This window comes from Neofelis nebulosa, chromosome 9 (genome assembly GCF_028018385.1).
Source record: "Neofelis nebulosa isolate mNeoNeb1 chromosome 9, mNeoNeb1.pri, whole genome shotgun sequence".
Taxonomy (NCBI): Eukaryota; Metazoa; Chordata; class Mammalia; order Carnivora; family Felidae; genus Neofelis; species Neofelis nebulosa.
In genome coordinates, this window is record NC_080790.1 from 100,458,333 (window position 1) to 100,474,895 (window position 16,563).

At 39.0% G+C, this 16,563-nt stretch overlaps 1 protein-coding gene and 1 long non-coding RNA gene across 2 annotated transcripts in view; one reads left to right on the plus strand and one right to left on the minus strand.

Moving 5' to 3' along the window:
- The window catches only part of MACROD2 (mono-ADP ribosylhydrolase 2), a 2,059,774-nt gene that overhangs the window by 299,227 nt on the left and 1,743,984 nt on the right, over positions 1–16,563 (minus strand). The gene's annotated exons all lie outside the window — the stretch shown is intronic.
- Positions 783–14,128, plus strand: LOC131485395 (uncharacterized). Its single transcript, XR_009248811.1, has 5 exons — positions 783–913; positions 8,080–8,220; positions 8,790–8,915; positions 10,197–10,405; positions 13,646–14,128. It is a non-coding gene; the product is annotated as an uncharacterized LOC131485395 (long non-coding RNA).

The window sequence follows — 16,563 nt, forward strand, 5'->3', positions numbered from 1 at the left end:
GACAAGCAGATCTCTGACATTTAATTAGTGACCCAGTTATGACTTTTTGCTGGCCTCAGCTCATTTTTTAACTTAGGAGAAAAAGAAATCAAATTGATTGGGCTTATGGTGAAAAAGAAATTACAACTCTAGTTATTAGTCTTTGTCCTTCTTCAAAAAGACATGATTCTTGTTAAAAATTTTTCAAAAATCTTACTTCTTCCCTTAAAGTTAAAGGGGCACACTAAACACCACTGTAACTATTTCAGAGGATACATTTAGTATTTAATTAAGAAATAAATAGTTATAACCAAGAGATTATCTCTTCAGGAAGTGCTGTTTCATAGCTGATCATAGTAATACTTTGTTTTTTTTAACACCAGAATGAGATGGCAAGAAATACACACACACACACACACACACACACACACACACACAAGTCAGTGTGAACAGGTTACAGAAAATAATGTTTTGGACAACAAAGAATTACTTTTCTTCTTCTGTCACTATATTTTCATTTCCTGCTACACTTTTCAGTATCTTCAATTCCCATTCTTTCCTAATCATGTAAAGTTTCTTTTCCTCTTTCTTTTCAAAAAGGGCCTGCTATGATGTTTTATAAAGAATAATGCCTGAAAAAGTGGTGCTCAGAAAAGAAAACATGTTGATGGCTTTCACTGTTAGATTTTATTCTTTTCTGTTCCTTTGTTATTGCTCGTTAAGGGAAGAGTTGCCTCGTGATGAGAGAAAAAAAAAATAAGGTGACTTAACAAAACACCCCCACGTTTTAAAAACACCATAAACAGAATTGGTGGTAGAGTCTGAAGCTGGTGGATCTTAAAAAACTCAATGCTGAGTACAAAAGGCAGCACTCCCTGCTGACCTCCCCAGGTCTCCAGCAGCTCTCCAGCTGGCTTTGCTGGCACTGTTCCAAGTAAGTCTGTGAAATACAGGGATGGGTCTGGAACATTTGGTTGTAATCAAAATGTGAACACATATTTAGAATTAGCCATTTTTTAAACAGTTTAAACTGGCTGAAAAATCCATGGGTCTGGAGAGTGAGACATCTGCTGTAGAATAAAACCACTCAAAGGAGACAGTCTTGCTTCAATAGTTTGTGAAAGAAGACTTAACATTGATATTAATTGATCAGAAAACTTTTTTTTCTTTTTGAGCAGATATTTGGGGCAAGTTTTTAAGTATTATTTTTTTTTAATGTTTTTATTTAATTTTGAGACACAGAGAGACAGAGCATGAGCAGGGGAGGGGCAGAGAGAGACAGGGAGACACAGAATCTGAAGCAGGCTCCAGGCTCTGAGCTGTCAGCACAGAGCCTGACATGGGGCTCAAACTCATGGAGGGTGAGATCATGACCTGAGCTGAAGGCAGATGCTCAACCGACTGAGCCACCCAGGCGCCCTTAAGTATTATTTTTAATAGTAATCACTCCTATGGGCTGGTTGAAAGAATCTGTAATGAATGAAGACAAACAATCGTTTTATTTACCATCTGTGCTTTCAAAATGTAAAATACAGGGTACCTGGGTGGCTTAGTAGGTTAACATCTGACTCCAGCTCAAGTTATGATCTCATGGTTGGTGGATTCAAGCCCCGCGTTGGGCTCTGTGCTGACAGCTCAGAGCCTGGAGCCTGCTTCAGATTGTGTGTCTCCCTCTCTCTCTTTAACCTTTCCCCCACTTGTGCTCTCTCCCCATCTCTCTCAAAAATAGATAAATATTTTTTAAAAATGTAAAATGCTGTAATACCTTGCATAATTTGGAGTAAAAAGGACAATATATTGTGTGGAGTGATACTTTAAAAAACATATATATAATCTTAATGAAACTGTTACTGTTGGATGATGTACTTGAGTGAGGCAGAGAAACAGTCTTTAGTTCTTTTACCTATAAAATGGGGGTAATAAAATGATCTACCTCCTAAGATTGTGACCGTGAAATGACTATAACAACAAAAGCAGCAAGCATTTACTTTAGGACCTGGCATTACAATAAGCTCTCAATAAATGGTACTAATTGTCAACATTATTTAATTAAGATACATACTATAAGAAATTAGCAAGCGTCTTGAGATGAAGTGCTGATAGAGTCACTTTAACAAAACATATGCAACATGGGTATGGCAATATTGTTTGATTTACTAGCAAATCTTGTAGACAGAAAAATATCAAATGCTGTCTACTTCTTTTCTAAATGACCAAAACTTTTGTACAGATACAGTGCTGATTAATTTTCTCTTATTCTGGCATAAAGTCAATAAAATTCTTACATGGTAATTTATATATGTAATATGATGTATATTTTAATATTGTTATCCTTTGTGGATTTTTATTTTGCATTAATGAGTTACATTTTTGGGGCGCCTGGGTGGCTTGGTCGGTTAAGCGTCCGACTTCGGCTCAGGTCATGATCTCGCGGTCCGTGAGTTCAAGCCCAGCGTCGGGCTCTGTGCTGACAGCTCAGAGCCTGGAGCCTGTTTCAGATTCTGTGTCTCCCTCTCTCTCTCTGACCCTCCCCCGTTCATGCTCTGTCTCTCTCTGTCTCAAAAATAAATAAACGTTAAAAAAAATTTAAAAAAATGAGTTACATTTTTAATTAGGAAAGAAAAAAGAAAAAAAAGTATCTAAGGTGAGTTCAGAATTGCATTAGTTGACCAAGGGAAATACAGTTCTATTCAGCAGAGCTGACATCTGACATATACATTTGCCTATTCAAGACAAAGACAGCACTGTATCACATTTTTAAATAGTGCTCAAGAGTGGTCCCCAAATTCATTTTTAAAAATCATGCTAAGGATATATAATAAGCCCTATAACTCATAGCAAAAAAAACCTTTTTTTTAATTAAAATTGGGCAGAATGGGGTGCCTGGGTGGTTCAGTTGGTTAAGCATCTGACTCTTGATTTTGGCTCAGGTCACGATCTCATGGTTCATGAGATCCAGTCCTGCATCAGGCTCTGTGCTGAGAGCATGAAGCCTGCTTAGGATTCTCCCTCTCCCTCTCTCACAGCCCTTCCCGTGTTTCTCTTTCTCCTGTGTCTCTTTCTCAAAATAAATAAGTAAACATTTAAAAAATGGGCAGAAAATTTGAGGGGTGCCTGTGTGGCTCAGTCAGTTAAACACATGACTTTTGGCTCAGGTCATGATCTCACAGTTTGCGAGTTCAAGGCCCATATTGGGATCTTTCCTGTAGGCACAGAGCCCACTAAGCATTTTCTGTCCCCTTCTCTCTCTCCCCTCCCTTACTCATTCTTTCTCTCTCTCTCTCTCTCCCAAAATAAATAAATAAACTTAAAAAAAAAAAAAGAAAACCCTATATATGAGAAACAGTGACAAGCAAATTCTTTTGTGTCCTAGAATGTTTTTGTTAGGAGATGTAAAAAAAAAAAAAAACAAAAAAAAACACTACACTAAAGGGGCACCTGGGTGGCTTAGTCAGTTAAGTGTCTGACTGTTGATATTGGCTCAGGTCATGATCTCATGGTTTGTGAGATCGAGCCCACCCATTGTACTCTGCACTGACAGTGCTGAGCCTGCTTGAGATTTCTCTCTCCCTCTCTCTCTGCCCCTCCTCCACTCATGCTCGCTCTCTAAAATAAATAGATAAGCATTTAAAAACCCCACAAAACTACATTAAGAAATAAAAATAATCTAATTGGATTCGGTTTTGTCATCTTACAAAATAATTGAATGATGGCATTTTAAACATAAAATGATTTTCCAGCAAAGAAGCCAAAGTAACAAATTAATTTCTAATATAAATTTGTAAACTCGACATTATGTCCTAAACAACACCTTAACTGGCATTTTCCTATAACTGTAAAAACATGTATGTAATTACAACACATCATTGAGTAGAGCAGAATTCCAATTCACTAGAAGACTTATTGATCTGTTTAAGATTCATGAGCATTTAATTGCAAAAATTTGGGAGTTTTAAGCCAGTTTCAAATTTTTTAGTTTAAAAATTTGGGAGTATATACTCATACACATATAATTTTAAGAGGCTATATATATGTATATACACACACACATATACCTATACATATATATATATACATATACATATACACATGTACATACAGTATATACTATTAAATGCATATGTATATCTATATTATATGAATATATGTATTTATATATGCATATTTATTAGCCAGAATTAAAGTATATGGCAAATATTTGTACAAAGATTCTGGGTGTATCCCAGGACTGTTATAGAAGTTTTATAGAAAATCACTGATGTTGTTTGATTCAGAGTAAGTGATTCATTATGGAGATTGTGTTAAAAACCTAATCATGCCCGGGGCACCTGGGTGGCTCAGTTGGTTGAGCGTCCGACTTCGGCTCAGGTCATGATCTCACAGTTTGTGGGTTCGAGCCCCGCATCGGGCTCTGTGCTGACTGCTTGCTCAGAGCCTGGAGCCTGCTTCAGATTCTGTGTCTCCTTCCCTCTCTGCCCGTCTCCTGCTCACGCTTTGTCTCACTCTGTTTCTCAAAAATAAATAAAATGTAAAAAAAAAAAAACCTAATCATGCCTAAAATCTCTATCTCTCATTTAGAAACAATGGTACTTATTTGTTTGTCTTTTCTTCTTAACAAAAAAGAGCCTATCCTTAAGCATCTTTGGCCTATGGCTTCTTATTTCTCTTTTCTTCAGATCCCTTTCTCCTTCAGCTATAAAAAGTAGCTGTTGGAAGAAGATAGCTCAAATGTACTTTAGCAGAGGATGTGAGATAATTGTGTAAACAACAGTGAGTGGCAAACAAGCAAACAAACAAGCAAACAAAAACAAAAACCAGTGAATGGCAGAAGCCAAGGACTTCTCAGTGGAGCAAAGAATTTCTGATGCACTTTTCTACTTGAGGCAACAGGAGAAGAAGGAAAGAGAAAAACTTGCATATTTAGATAGGTCAAGTCTTAGGTGTTCTGGATGTGGCTCCCGGGTAAAGAGGAAGAAAGATGAGCAGCTGGCCTAGAATTTGGTTTGATTGGCTGGTTGTTTCTTTTTGATGTCTGTGGTCAACACACTAACTTAGGCCAAGGAGAATACCCTGGTGTCACTTGTGCGTGGAAGCATGTGTGCTTACCAGCACATGACTCCTGCTGCTACAACTGAACTTTATCAACTGCTTTAATCTTCAGTCTTTTTTTAAATGTTTATTTATTTACTTTTGAGAGAGAGAGAGCACAAGTGGGGAAGGGGCAGAGAGAGAGGGATAGAGTGTCCCAAGTAGGCTCTGCACTGCCAGCGCACAGCCTGATGCGGGGCTCGAACCATGGTCGCAAGATCATGACTTGTGTTGAAACCAAGAGTTGGATGCTTATCTGATTGAGCCACCCATGTGCCCCAATCTTTAGTCTTAAAAATTTTCACCCTTCCCTTTTGGTCTCCTGGATTCCATGGACTATGAGTTTTCAACATGACCATTTTCTTCTGTGTTTGTCTTCTCACACTGCTTGGGTAACGCCACCTTACTTCCGGTTTCCTAAAACCTATCCCAGACCGGACCAGACCCTGGGTAACACTGGTCTTGCTTAACTCTAAGGGAAGAGGGAAGAATTCTATATTTTGGAAAATTCTTGACCAAAGACTTGTCTCCTGCTACCATTGGTAGCATTTTTTTAAATGCTTATTTATTTTTGAGAGAGAGAGAGAGAGCATGAGCGCGGGAGGGGCAGAGAGAGGGGGAAACACAGACTCTGAAGCAAGCTCCAGGCTCTGACCTGTCAACACAGAACCCGACATGGGGCTTGAACTCACAGACCGTGAGATCATGACTAGAGCTGAAGTTGGAAGCTCAGTTGAATGAGCCAGTCAGGCGCCCCTAACACCATATATTTAAAAACGTTCTTATCCTGGATAGTCTTCTGTAGCTTTCTTCCTCTTTTCAGAGAATGGAGTGTTCCATCTCAGGGTATTGATAATCTGTCAGAAAAGACATGAAACAGGAATGGCAAAAGCCAGATCCTCAGTGAAGCAGGACTGAGGAACAGCACTAGATAGAGGAATTAAGGAATTAAGAGTCAGAGATCTCTGAGTCACCTGAAGGTGAAATAAATTTGATGCAGAATCTTGGACAAGTCCCTCGACTTCTTCAGGGCTGTTTTATTAGTAAACACAGTAAATGAAAATAATAATCATAATAATAATGGCCTCAAATAATTGGGCTAGGATCACATCAGGTAAGGCGCATGAAAAACTTTCTGCATTGTCAAAGGGCTAGCTCATGGATGGTGTTCCTGTTATTGGGGCCAGTGATGCTGCTAATGTGAGGTTCGAAGATTGTGGGATCTCAGCTTGCCAGGACTGAAATAGAGTAAGCGAGCAATGGAGACAGGGATGGGGAGCCGAAATGAGAGCTGCCTTTCTGAGCTTGGATGACAAAATAAAGCTAAACTTTAGAGAGTTTGGGCTTCTGGACCCTCTGTTTTTTTAACAACAGTTTCCCTGGCTCTTGCCTACTTTGTTGGTGATGGGTCTAGAGCAAATAGAGTTAAAAAAAAAAAAACAAACAAGATGTGCAATTAGATCACAAGAAACCATTCCTGGTGGGGAGGTTGCCACTAGGACCCTTGGCAACATCTTCTTAACTAAGAGCAGACGGAAAGCGGTTATCCCCAAAGCTCCAAGAATTACCATCTATACCAAAGTTCAGGAAACTACTGCCTGTGGGCCAACTGCAGTTAACCATCTGGTTTTGTGAATAAAGTTTTATTGGAACACAGCCATGGCTATATACATAGTCTATTGCTGCTTTTACAGTTCAATACAGTTGAGCAGCTGTGACAGAGACTATATGACCTGCAAAGCTTAACATATTTACCCTCTAGTCTTTTTAAGAAAAAGTGTGATGATGGTCTGTTCTATATCCTCTAACAAGTACATGTGTAAGAAGCAATATTTGGATGACCAGTCATTTTAAATTGGAAGGTAGCATCCTCAAACAACAGGGCTGGGATATTCTGACAATAATATTCTTGTTTTGCTTCCTTTTTCAAAGAGAATAACCAAGAATCATGGGAGAAAGTGGAGGTTTCTTAGTCATGCATTTCAAGAAAGGGAGTAGGAAAAATCCAAATCAAATGCTTGCAACCCAAGGGACCTCAGGGAAGAGTACTGCTGGTGACACTTAGAAAATGGTGTCAGATACCCGCTTTGTCAAAATTATTCTCTCTTAATCACTGACACACAGGGATCCAGCAAAATGGGGACCTTCATGGTTTTTGCCTAAGAAACCTCAAGCAAGCATGATATTACTCTAAACAGAGAGTGATTCATGCCAGTTGTCAGGAGTGGATTGAAAGTGCATGCCAGTAGGAATGCAGTGTATGCCAGCAGCCAAGAATAAATATTCTATTATCTACCTTTTCTTTTCTCTGTGAAATCAAAGCACAAAAGCAAAACGTAGTAGTAAGGAAAAGCACACTCAATTTCCTTGAGCTGGGGTCCCCACCGGAGTCGTGATGGGATGTGCAGGCAATCACTACACCCAGCAAGGAGCTCAGAGCAACTGGGGGCTCTCTCTCCCTGTGAAGGCCAGCAGCTGCTCAGTGCTAAGCAGGCAGAAGTGAAAATGGCTAACATGACAATCAAGGCTGGGTGAGTCTGGGGAGAAAAAAAGATGATTCTCAATATACTGAGAAGTGTGTCATTGTCAAGTGTCCAGAGATCTCCATTTATATAAAGCACTTTTTTTTTTTTACTGTCCCTTTTATTTTAGCAATTAAGAGATAATATGCAACATGTAAGTACTGGGCATTACCTCCCCTCCCTGTAGCTGATCAGAAACATGCAATCATTATCCCCTGCTTTGGAAAGCAAAGTAAAAGATCAACAAGAAAACAAGCCTTGATTCACCTCACCCCACATCTCCCCACTCCCCACATTCTTCTCTGCAAGCCTATTTACTGGTTACTCTCATTCAACACCCCCACTAGACATGGAGAATGCAAAACAGAGGGACAACGGATTAGAGAACATAAATCAGCAGTGATACAAATGTAATGTATTAAAACAATAAAATATGAGTGAATTATTTTTCCTCCTTGTTATTCCCAATGCAATTTAATTCTGTTTCTAGAAAGGACTGTGGAAGGAAGTGGCGAGGATGGATAAAATAACTTCAGGAAAAGAAAACTTTGCTTGTGTGTTAGCCAAAAGCAGGAGCCCCAAAGGTGGTCTCTGTGGATCAATGCATCACTGTCTGTGAGGCCCCCAGAAGGTCAGTCCTGGTGGCTACTTAGAAACCACTAACCCAAAGATCACTGTGGGACAAATTCTGCAAGAAACAGCAGCGACAGACAAATATGTGTTATGAAAATATTACATTGCTTCTTTAACATTTATGTGGCCTCAGTGATTTCAAAAGAAATGTTTTGTGCATAAAACAACATTAAAAAAAAAAAAAAGTCCTGCTCCTTGACAGGGTCTCCTTTAATGGGAAGGCCTTTTTCATGCCCATAAACATTTGATGCCCACATCTGTTAGAGATAAAAGGAGAGTATGACTACCCTTCTGGATGCAGAGTCAGATTTCTCAGAGACCATATAACATGCTTAATGAAGACAGCAAAAATGCTGTGGTTTCCCTGATTAAATTAGCACTCTGCTGAAATTTAAAGTTTTATGGACTGCTTCAGGTACTTTTCTTTTTCATGGCTCAGTAACAGGAAGTTTATATTTTACTTCTAGAGAATAGCTTGTTATGTCATTTTAGGAAAGTCAAATGGTTCCTAGATTAAAAAATAATAACATATGATTTCTCAAAAAGCACTGTTATTCACTTTTGCAGTCACGGCCACCTGTAGGAGTCAGCCTGATGTTCTTCCTCACCACCCTCTCCAGGACCACCGTGCACGGACGTGGTGGACCTGCCTCTCATGGTCTCACCACGTCATGGGAAGCCCAGCCTTCCTGGGTGCTTTTCCTATCACTTGGGATGGAATTCCTTGGTTTCTATGCCCACACTGATCTTAGAATGCGAGTGAAGACCCCACGAGGCCTACCTATGTCTCTCAGAGGAAAAGCCAAACTCCTGGCATTACTGTATATGATCAGGTTCTCACTGATCATATCTCCCACTGCTTTCCTCTTCACTCCGCTCCAGCGACACTGGCTTCCTTGCTGTTTTTTCCAACACAGCTCTGTGCTTGCTGTTGCCACTTCCCAGAATGTGCATGGCTAATTCCTTCAGGTGCTTCAAGCCTTGGCTCCTGTCTCACCTTCTCAGTGAGGCCCTCCCTGACCACTCCCATGGCCACTCCTGGTTCTCCTGAGGCTCGTTTTCTGTTTTCTTATGCTCTTATCTTCTGATGTATTACATAATTTTCTTATTACGTATTGCTTCTTGTCTGTGTCCCCCATGAAAATGTAAGTATCACAAGGCCAGGGAAATATGTCTGGAAAAGTAAATGATTCATAGTATGTGCTCAATACATATTTTGATGAATAAACAATAAATAAATGAATGAAGGAATGAGCGAAATAAGGATTTCAAAAGCCCGTCGCTATTAAAACTTCTCCTCTTGCAGAAGCTCCTCATTCTCGTCTTGGGACCATTGCATTTTCTGCTCCATCTGTTTGAAACACTTTTCCCTTCAATTTTTCTGACACTGCTACCTTTCATCATTTGAATCTCGGTTCAAGAAGAATAGTTCCATGACCGCCCTTACCCTTCATTCTTCATTCTCTATCACATTTCTCTATCTTCCTCATCATACTAGTCAATGCCTAATGTGATCTTACTTTTTTTTTTAAGTTTTATAAATTTGGTATCTTTCTCCTTTCACTAGTATATAAACTCCTTGGGATCATGGACAGTTTTGATCATCATTATATCCCCAGTGCCTAACAAATGTCTGACATGTGATGGAGGCTTAATAATTATTTGTTGATTTTGTTGACTCACTGTATGATTATCGCAGTCTCCTGGTTCAACTTACCAGGATTTTAGCTACATATCTCACCTGGGCATAGCTTTACTACCCCCAGGTGAAATGATGTTTAATTAACTGTTCCCTGGTCCTGTCTTTGAACAACTATTTTACGCCTTCACAGTTAATTCCTTCCCCCAGGATCAGATGAGTGCATGGTACCAGTGATGTTTCTGTGCAATGTACTATGTATGATTATATGCATGTGTATATGTGTATGTATGACATGACTGTGTCATTGTGTAATTTACTGTTACAACTTTTAGGGCAATAGATGAACCACAACTTTTAATCTGAAGGAATTAAAATCCTTTGTGAATCCAATTACAAAATATTTGTCCAGAAAGGCATTCAAGTTAGACGGTACCAGTGGTAGCAGCCCTTGGTATGCCAATCTGGCTTTGTAACACCAGACCCACGTATCAGAGCCTGGGCCACTTGTGACAATCTTCCTGACATACCAGCTTCAGACATTGTAAGTTACCATGAATATAAATCTTAGAGCCACCCTTGATGCAGAATAAAATGCTGAGTTATGAGGCTGATAAAGCTTTTGGATGAAGTAAAGGATTGTACGATTCAACTGGACAAATTCTCATCACCTATCAGTGTGCTGTCATATGTCAGTAACAGGAAGTACCTCTGGGCTTCAGTTTTTCTCATCTATGGAACAAACTCATTGACATTCACGTTGTATAAAATTCTCTTTCTATGAGGGAATTGGAATAAAAGAAATTAATGTGTTTTTATTTTGTGTTATATGATTTTTTTCATGGGCTTCCCTTAACAATCTAGTGATTTTTATGTCCACCCACTTGCAAATTCTCTATAGAGTTCTTGAATTTTTGAGAGTTATATGAAAATTATTTTAAATCACTTCACACAGTGCCTGACTTGGAAGCACTCAAAGCACATTGCTCTCTCACCTTACCCCTTTCCAGCTATAAGAATCTTATATGCCTTCTACTTCAATACCTTCATTTTACAAATAAAACACTGGAGACCATCAGAAGCTAAGAGACTTTCCAAGGGTTACATAGAAAGAGGCAGAGCTTCAAAGAGATGCCAAGTATTCTGACTCTATGTTCAGGGTCCCATTAACAGTACTAGGCTGTCTTTATTTTACCTTTTATAGTTTCTGACATTGAGTAAGCAAAAAGAAGTGACATTATTTTCTTCTGACTAAAATGCTCCTAAATGACAGCGATCTTTTTTATGATGACAACCTTTATAAGGCAGGCATTTAACAATGTCCTATTTAATTTTTTTAAATGTTTATTTATTTTTGAGAGGGAGAAAGACAGAGTGTCAGTGGAGGAGGGAGAGAGAGAGAGAGGGAGACACAGAACCCAAAGCAGGCTCCAGGCTCTGCAGAGCCCGACGTGGGGCTGGAACTCAGGAACTATGAGATCATGACCTGAGCCTAAATTGGATGCTTAACTGACTGAGCCACTCAGGTGCCCCAACAATGTCCTAGGTGAGACTGACTTTGACTAGCACACACAAAATGTTTGCAACATGTCTTCATGTTCTTAAAATGTTGAGAATAATTTGGCAAAATGATCTGACATATTTACTTTAAGAAAAAGGTACAGCCGGGGGCACCTGGTGGCTCAGTTAAGCATTCGACTTCGGCTCAGGTCATGATCTCATGGTGAGTGAGTTTGAGCCCCACATCGGGCTCTGTGCTGACAGCTCAGAGCCTGGAGCCTGCTTCAGATTCTGTGTCTCCCTCTCTCTCTGTCCCTCCCATGCCCATGCTCTGTCTCTCTCTGTCTCTCAATAATAAATAAACGTTAAAAATAAATTAAAAAAAAGAAAAAGGTACAACCTACATCAATAAGTTATGTCTGATTAACAAACCACACTACTTAAAGTTAGATTGCTCCAGGATTACAAAAAATATTATAGCCTATCTATATTAATTCATAAACTGATTCAATTATGTCCTGTAAGCCAAAAAAACAAACAAAAAACAAACAAACAAACAAACAAAACAAAGAAAAAGAAAAAGAAAAAAGAAAAAAATTCTCTGAATTGGTCTCCATTGATATTTCCAAGTTACATATTATAAAATTATGCTTTGGGGGATACTAATAAAAATATACTTATTATATCTTAAAATTTAGTAGGATATGAATTAGACTTCACTTTTGTTTCATATTGGAATCACCCAGAGAGTTTTAAAGAGTACCTCTACCTGGGCTCACCCACAAAGATTTTAATTTAATTGGGTTGGGGTGTAACTACATCAGAATTTTTTCTATTAATTTGATCATGTTAATTTAACTTAGTGTGTATTTAGGCCTACTAGTTAATGTTTTATTTTATTATGAGGAATTGTATTATGTATTTAAAATAAATTGTAAATAAAACAAATAAATTCATATTTACAGTGAGAAGGCATTTTGAGTCCCCTACACTGAAAACAGAAGTGTTTGGGGAAGTAATGATGGGGATTAATCAGCAGCAGAGCAATCAAACAGTAGACATCTACTGAGTACCTAACTCAGGAAAAATCTATGCTTCATTTCTGTGTGACATGAACACACTTGATCCAAAAGAACCTATAATCAAGACTGGAGGAGACAAGACATATGTGTACATATAAAAATAAGGGACAACACAACAGAATAATAAAGAAATACATGTGTGATTCATGTTTTCAAGTATTTAATGCCTTGCCAATTTTAGTGATTGAATACAGCCATGATTCTCTTCAATACTTCTCTTTTTCAATCTACTTTCTTTTTTTTTAAATGTTTATTTATTTTTGAGACAGAGAGAGAGAATGTGAGAGAGAGAGCACAAGCAGGAGAGGGGCAGAAAGCAAGGGAAACACAAAATCCAAAGCAGGCTCCAGGCTCTGAGTTGTCAGCACAGAGCCTGATGTGGGGCTTGAGCTCCCAAACTGTGAGATCATGACCTGAGCCAAAGTCAGACGCTTAACCTACTGAGCCACTCAGGACACCCCATTTTTCAATCTACTAGCAATTGATATTCTATGTTATGTCCATCTTCTAGTACTCTAGTACCTTGTTGCTCAAAGTGTGTATTATGGGCCAGCAACATCAGCGTCACCTTGGATCTCAATCTGCATTTAACTAGACACCTACATGATGCATATGGATATTTAAGCTTGAGTAGTACTGCTCTGGTAGATACTGATGTCTACATTATACCAAATGTACCACATCAATATTACTCATAATACATTATGTAATACAATACAGTTCAATCTCTAAAGTTGTTTTTTTTTTTTTTTGTTCCCAATGTCTCACACAGATTTTTGTAGTAATATTAAAGAATTTCCTTGCTCAGGAAGAGCTGAGCTTTCGACTATTTTCATTTGTGAATAAAAATTATTTCTTATGTGTGAGTACCTGCTAAAATGTGTACTAAGGATAATGAGGCCACAGGAGAACAAAGGAAGAGGCAGTTTCTTCAGGCTAAAGGATTCAGAGGAGATGTCACAGGATGATGGAACCAAGATGAGAGCATTAAAAGATGATCTGATTCAGGAAATGGGAGAGCGAGAGATAAAGACAGAGAGAGACAGAGAACATTCCACCAAGGGAGAAAATGGTGAAGAAAAGTCCCTGCCTGGAGTAGGGAAGAGTTAAAACTATGTGGTGCCCAGGTTTAACAATGGCCTCCAATGATTCTTACCCCCTGCTATTCATATTCCTGTGTCATTCTCTCCCACTTTGATAAGGACTGACCTGTGAACAACAAAGATAACATGGAAATGATGCAGTATGTGACTTCTGAGTCTCTGTCTTGAAAGACACTGTGGCTTATGCCTTGCTTTCTTGACTCACTTCCTCTGTGAGAAGCTGACCTCCATGGCATGAGAAGGAAAGATCCGTGTGGTGAAGACCTGAGACCGACAGCCAACCACTGGCACCAGTTTGTCAGCTGTACAGTGAGCCTTCGGCTACAGGCTGGTCCTGTAGCCTTAGTCAAACCTTCAGATGACTGTAATCCAGATCGACACCTAAACCATAACCTCATGAAAGACCCTGAGCAAAAGCCACCCACGAAGACACTCCCCAAATCCTGCCTTATAGAAAATGAGATTAAGCAAAATCTATTGTTTCAAGACACAGTGTTGAGATAATTTGTCATTAGTAATATGTAACTATACTAGTAATAAATAATAAAGAGCTAATATAAATAATGCATTACTTATAACAGAAGATAAGTAATAAATAATTCGGAAGACGGTGAATACACTGGTATGGTTTCAATGGAGAGTTTAATGGGCTTGCTAACGCAGATGCCTCCAGAGGCTGGCAGCAAAATGAAATGCGTGAAGTGGCTCTTGCCTGGGTCAGAGAGAAAAAGAGGAAAGTGGCAGAGCCTGTGCTAATGTGTAGAACACTTGCCTTGCCACTCCTGCTGGTAAAACTCATTACCATCTCCATTTCTGAGCAGGTCAAAGCACACCCTGCAACCACAGGAAATCACAGATGGTAGATAAGATAGCCGTAGTGTGTGGTGTCGCATGTGGTAAACTGGAACAGCAGAATCTTATTCTGGAGATGACTGTCATCTAAATGCTACATTTAGGATATCTCATCTTGAAATGCTTTCTGGAGTACACTGGAGGCAGAAAGTATTGAGAGGGAAAGGCCAGTCTGGAGCATATTTTGACCATGCTGACTTGAAGAGATTGTGGCATTGGCTAGGATTCCGGGGTATGAATGGAGAAGGGATCCTTAAAGGAAAGAAAGGATAACAAGGTTATGAATAACGGAGATAGAATCGGTCAGTTATGACTTTCTCTTATATTTTTCCTTTAAATCTCACTAAATTTTTAGCACCATGTTAAAATGTAAGTCCAGGAGGAGAGAACTAGATGATACTTTTGTATGAGTTTGTCCTAACAACCTGCATGTTACAAACTTATTCTGGATAGGGCCAGATAGAAAATATTTCAGGCTTTTCAAGGTATATAGTCTCTGTCCCAACTACTCTGCCAATATAGCACAAAGACAGATATAGACAATACATAAATAAATGGACATGGCTGTGTTCCAATAAAATGTAATTTACAAAAAGAGGATGTATCACATTTGGCCCCTGAGCTGTAATTTGCCAACCCCTAGCCCAAAATAGAGTAGGCCAGTGGCTTTCAAAGAATGTTTCCCAGATCAGCAGTATCATCATCAGCATCATCTGAGAATTTATTAAAATACCGAATGGGGCCAAGCAGCAGCCCAGCATGATATATACATATACATCATGATATATACATACATATATGTATATATACGTATATATATGTTTATTCTTGAGAGAGAGGGACAAAACACGATAGGGGGAGGGGCAGAGAGAGAGAGAGAGAGAGAGATAGGAGAGGGAGACACACAATCTTAGGCAGTCTCCAGGCTCTGAGCTGACAGCACAGAGCCCGATGTGGGGCTCAAACTCATGAACTATGCAATCATGACCTGCAACGAAGTTGGATGCTCAATTGACTGAGCCACCCAGGCACCTCCCAGAATGCTATATGTTAAAGGACTCCTCCCACAGGGTGAAGGCTAGTTTGAGAAACATTTGTGAAGATACTTAATAACACTTATTTGATAGATGAATGAATGATTCATATCTCCACGTGTACTAATTTTTGCCTCTATTAGAATCATATCTAGGATAGTATTTGGGATGTCACAAAATTGTATGTTTGGCTATCTTAGGTCTAGCTTTGGCTGTTAAAATATTATGGTATTCCACAAAGCATCATGGCTTGCAGGCACTTTACCACCTAAAAGACACTGAAAACCACTAATCTAATACAGCTGCCTTTTTTTTGTGTGTCCAAAAAAAGAAAAAAGGAATATGAAACCTCCTATAGTTAATTAATTTGGTCAAAGAAACATATACTTACTGAGAGAATTAAGAAAAAAATTATTTTTATATAATTAAGATGCCTCACATAAAATTTTATGTATTGGGGCTTTCCAGGGATACTAAACATTCAAGAAAAAAAAAAATAAGTGGCAACCTGGCCTAGGACGAAAGAAAACAATAATGGTACCTTTAACAATGGGGTCTCAATTATATTTATTCGGTTTCTCAACTGATTAGTGCCTGGATGGAGTTGAAGCTTCTAGATTCGGCTGGGCTTCAGAGACTGAGCAAACAGCAGTGAGTGTGGGAAGGGAGTGAGGGAGAAGGTAGAGGAATGGAAATTTCCATCAGCTGCCAACCATCAAGTACGTTCCTCAAGAAGGGTTATATAAACTGAGCCACAGGAGAAATGAATTGGCTGGTAGCAAACAGCAAGATCCTCCTGCATACCTAACAGGATACAAGCACTATCTTTTGGCGTGAGGCTCAGAGAGATAAGAGAAATTACTGGGCTGGATATCACAGAGAAACCGAAGGACTCATGCATGATGTTTATTTAGCCAAAAAGCCAGAAACCTTCATTAAACATTTCTGGAAAATGTGGGTTTGAATCAAAGGGAAGAGAGGTTTCCAGCTGATATATGCAATGGCCTGCAGGGTAAAATTAAGTGAAGTGATAGGTATCAAGTATGAAATGCAGTGCCTGCTGAATCTTAAGTGAATCATATTGTTATTATCATTATGATTAGAGACCCTGTACTTCCTCACCTTCTACAG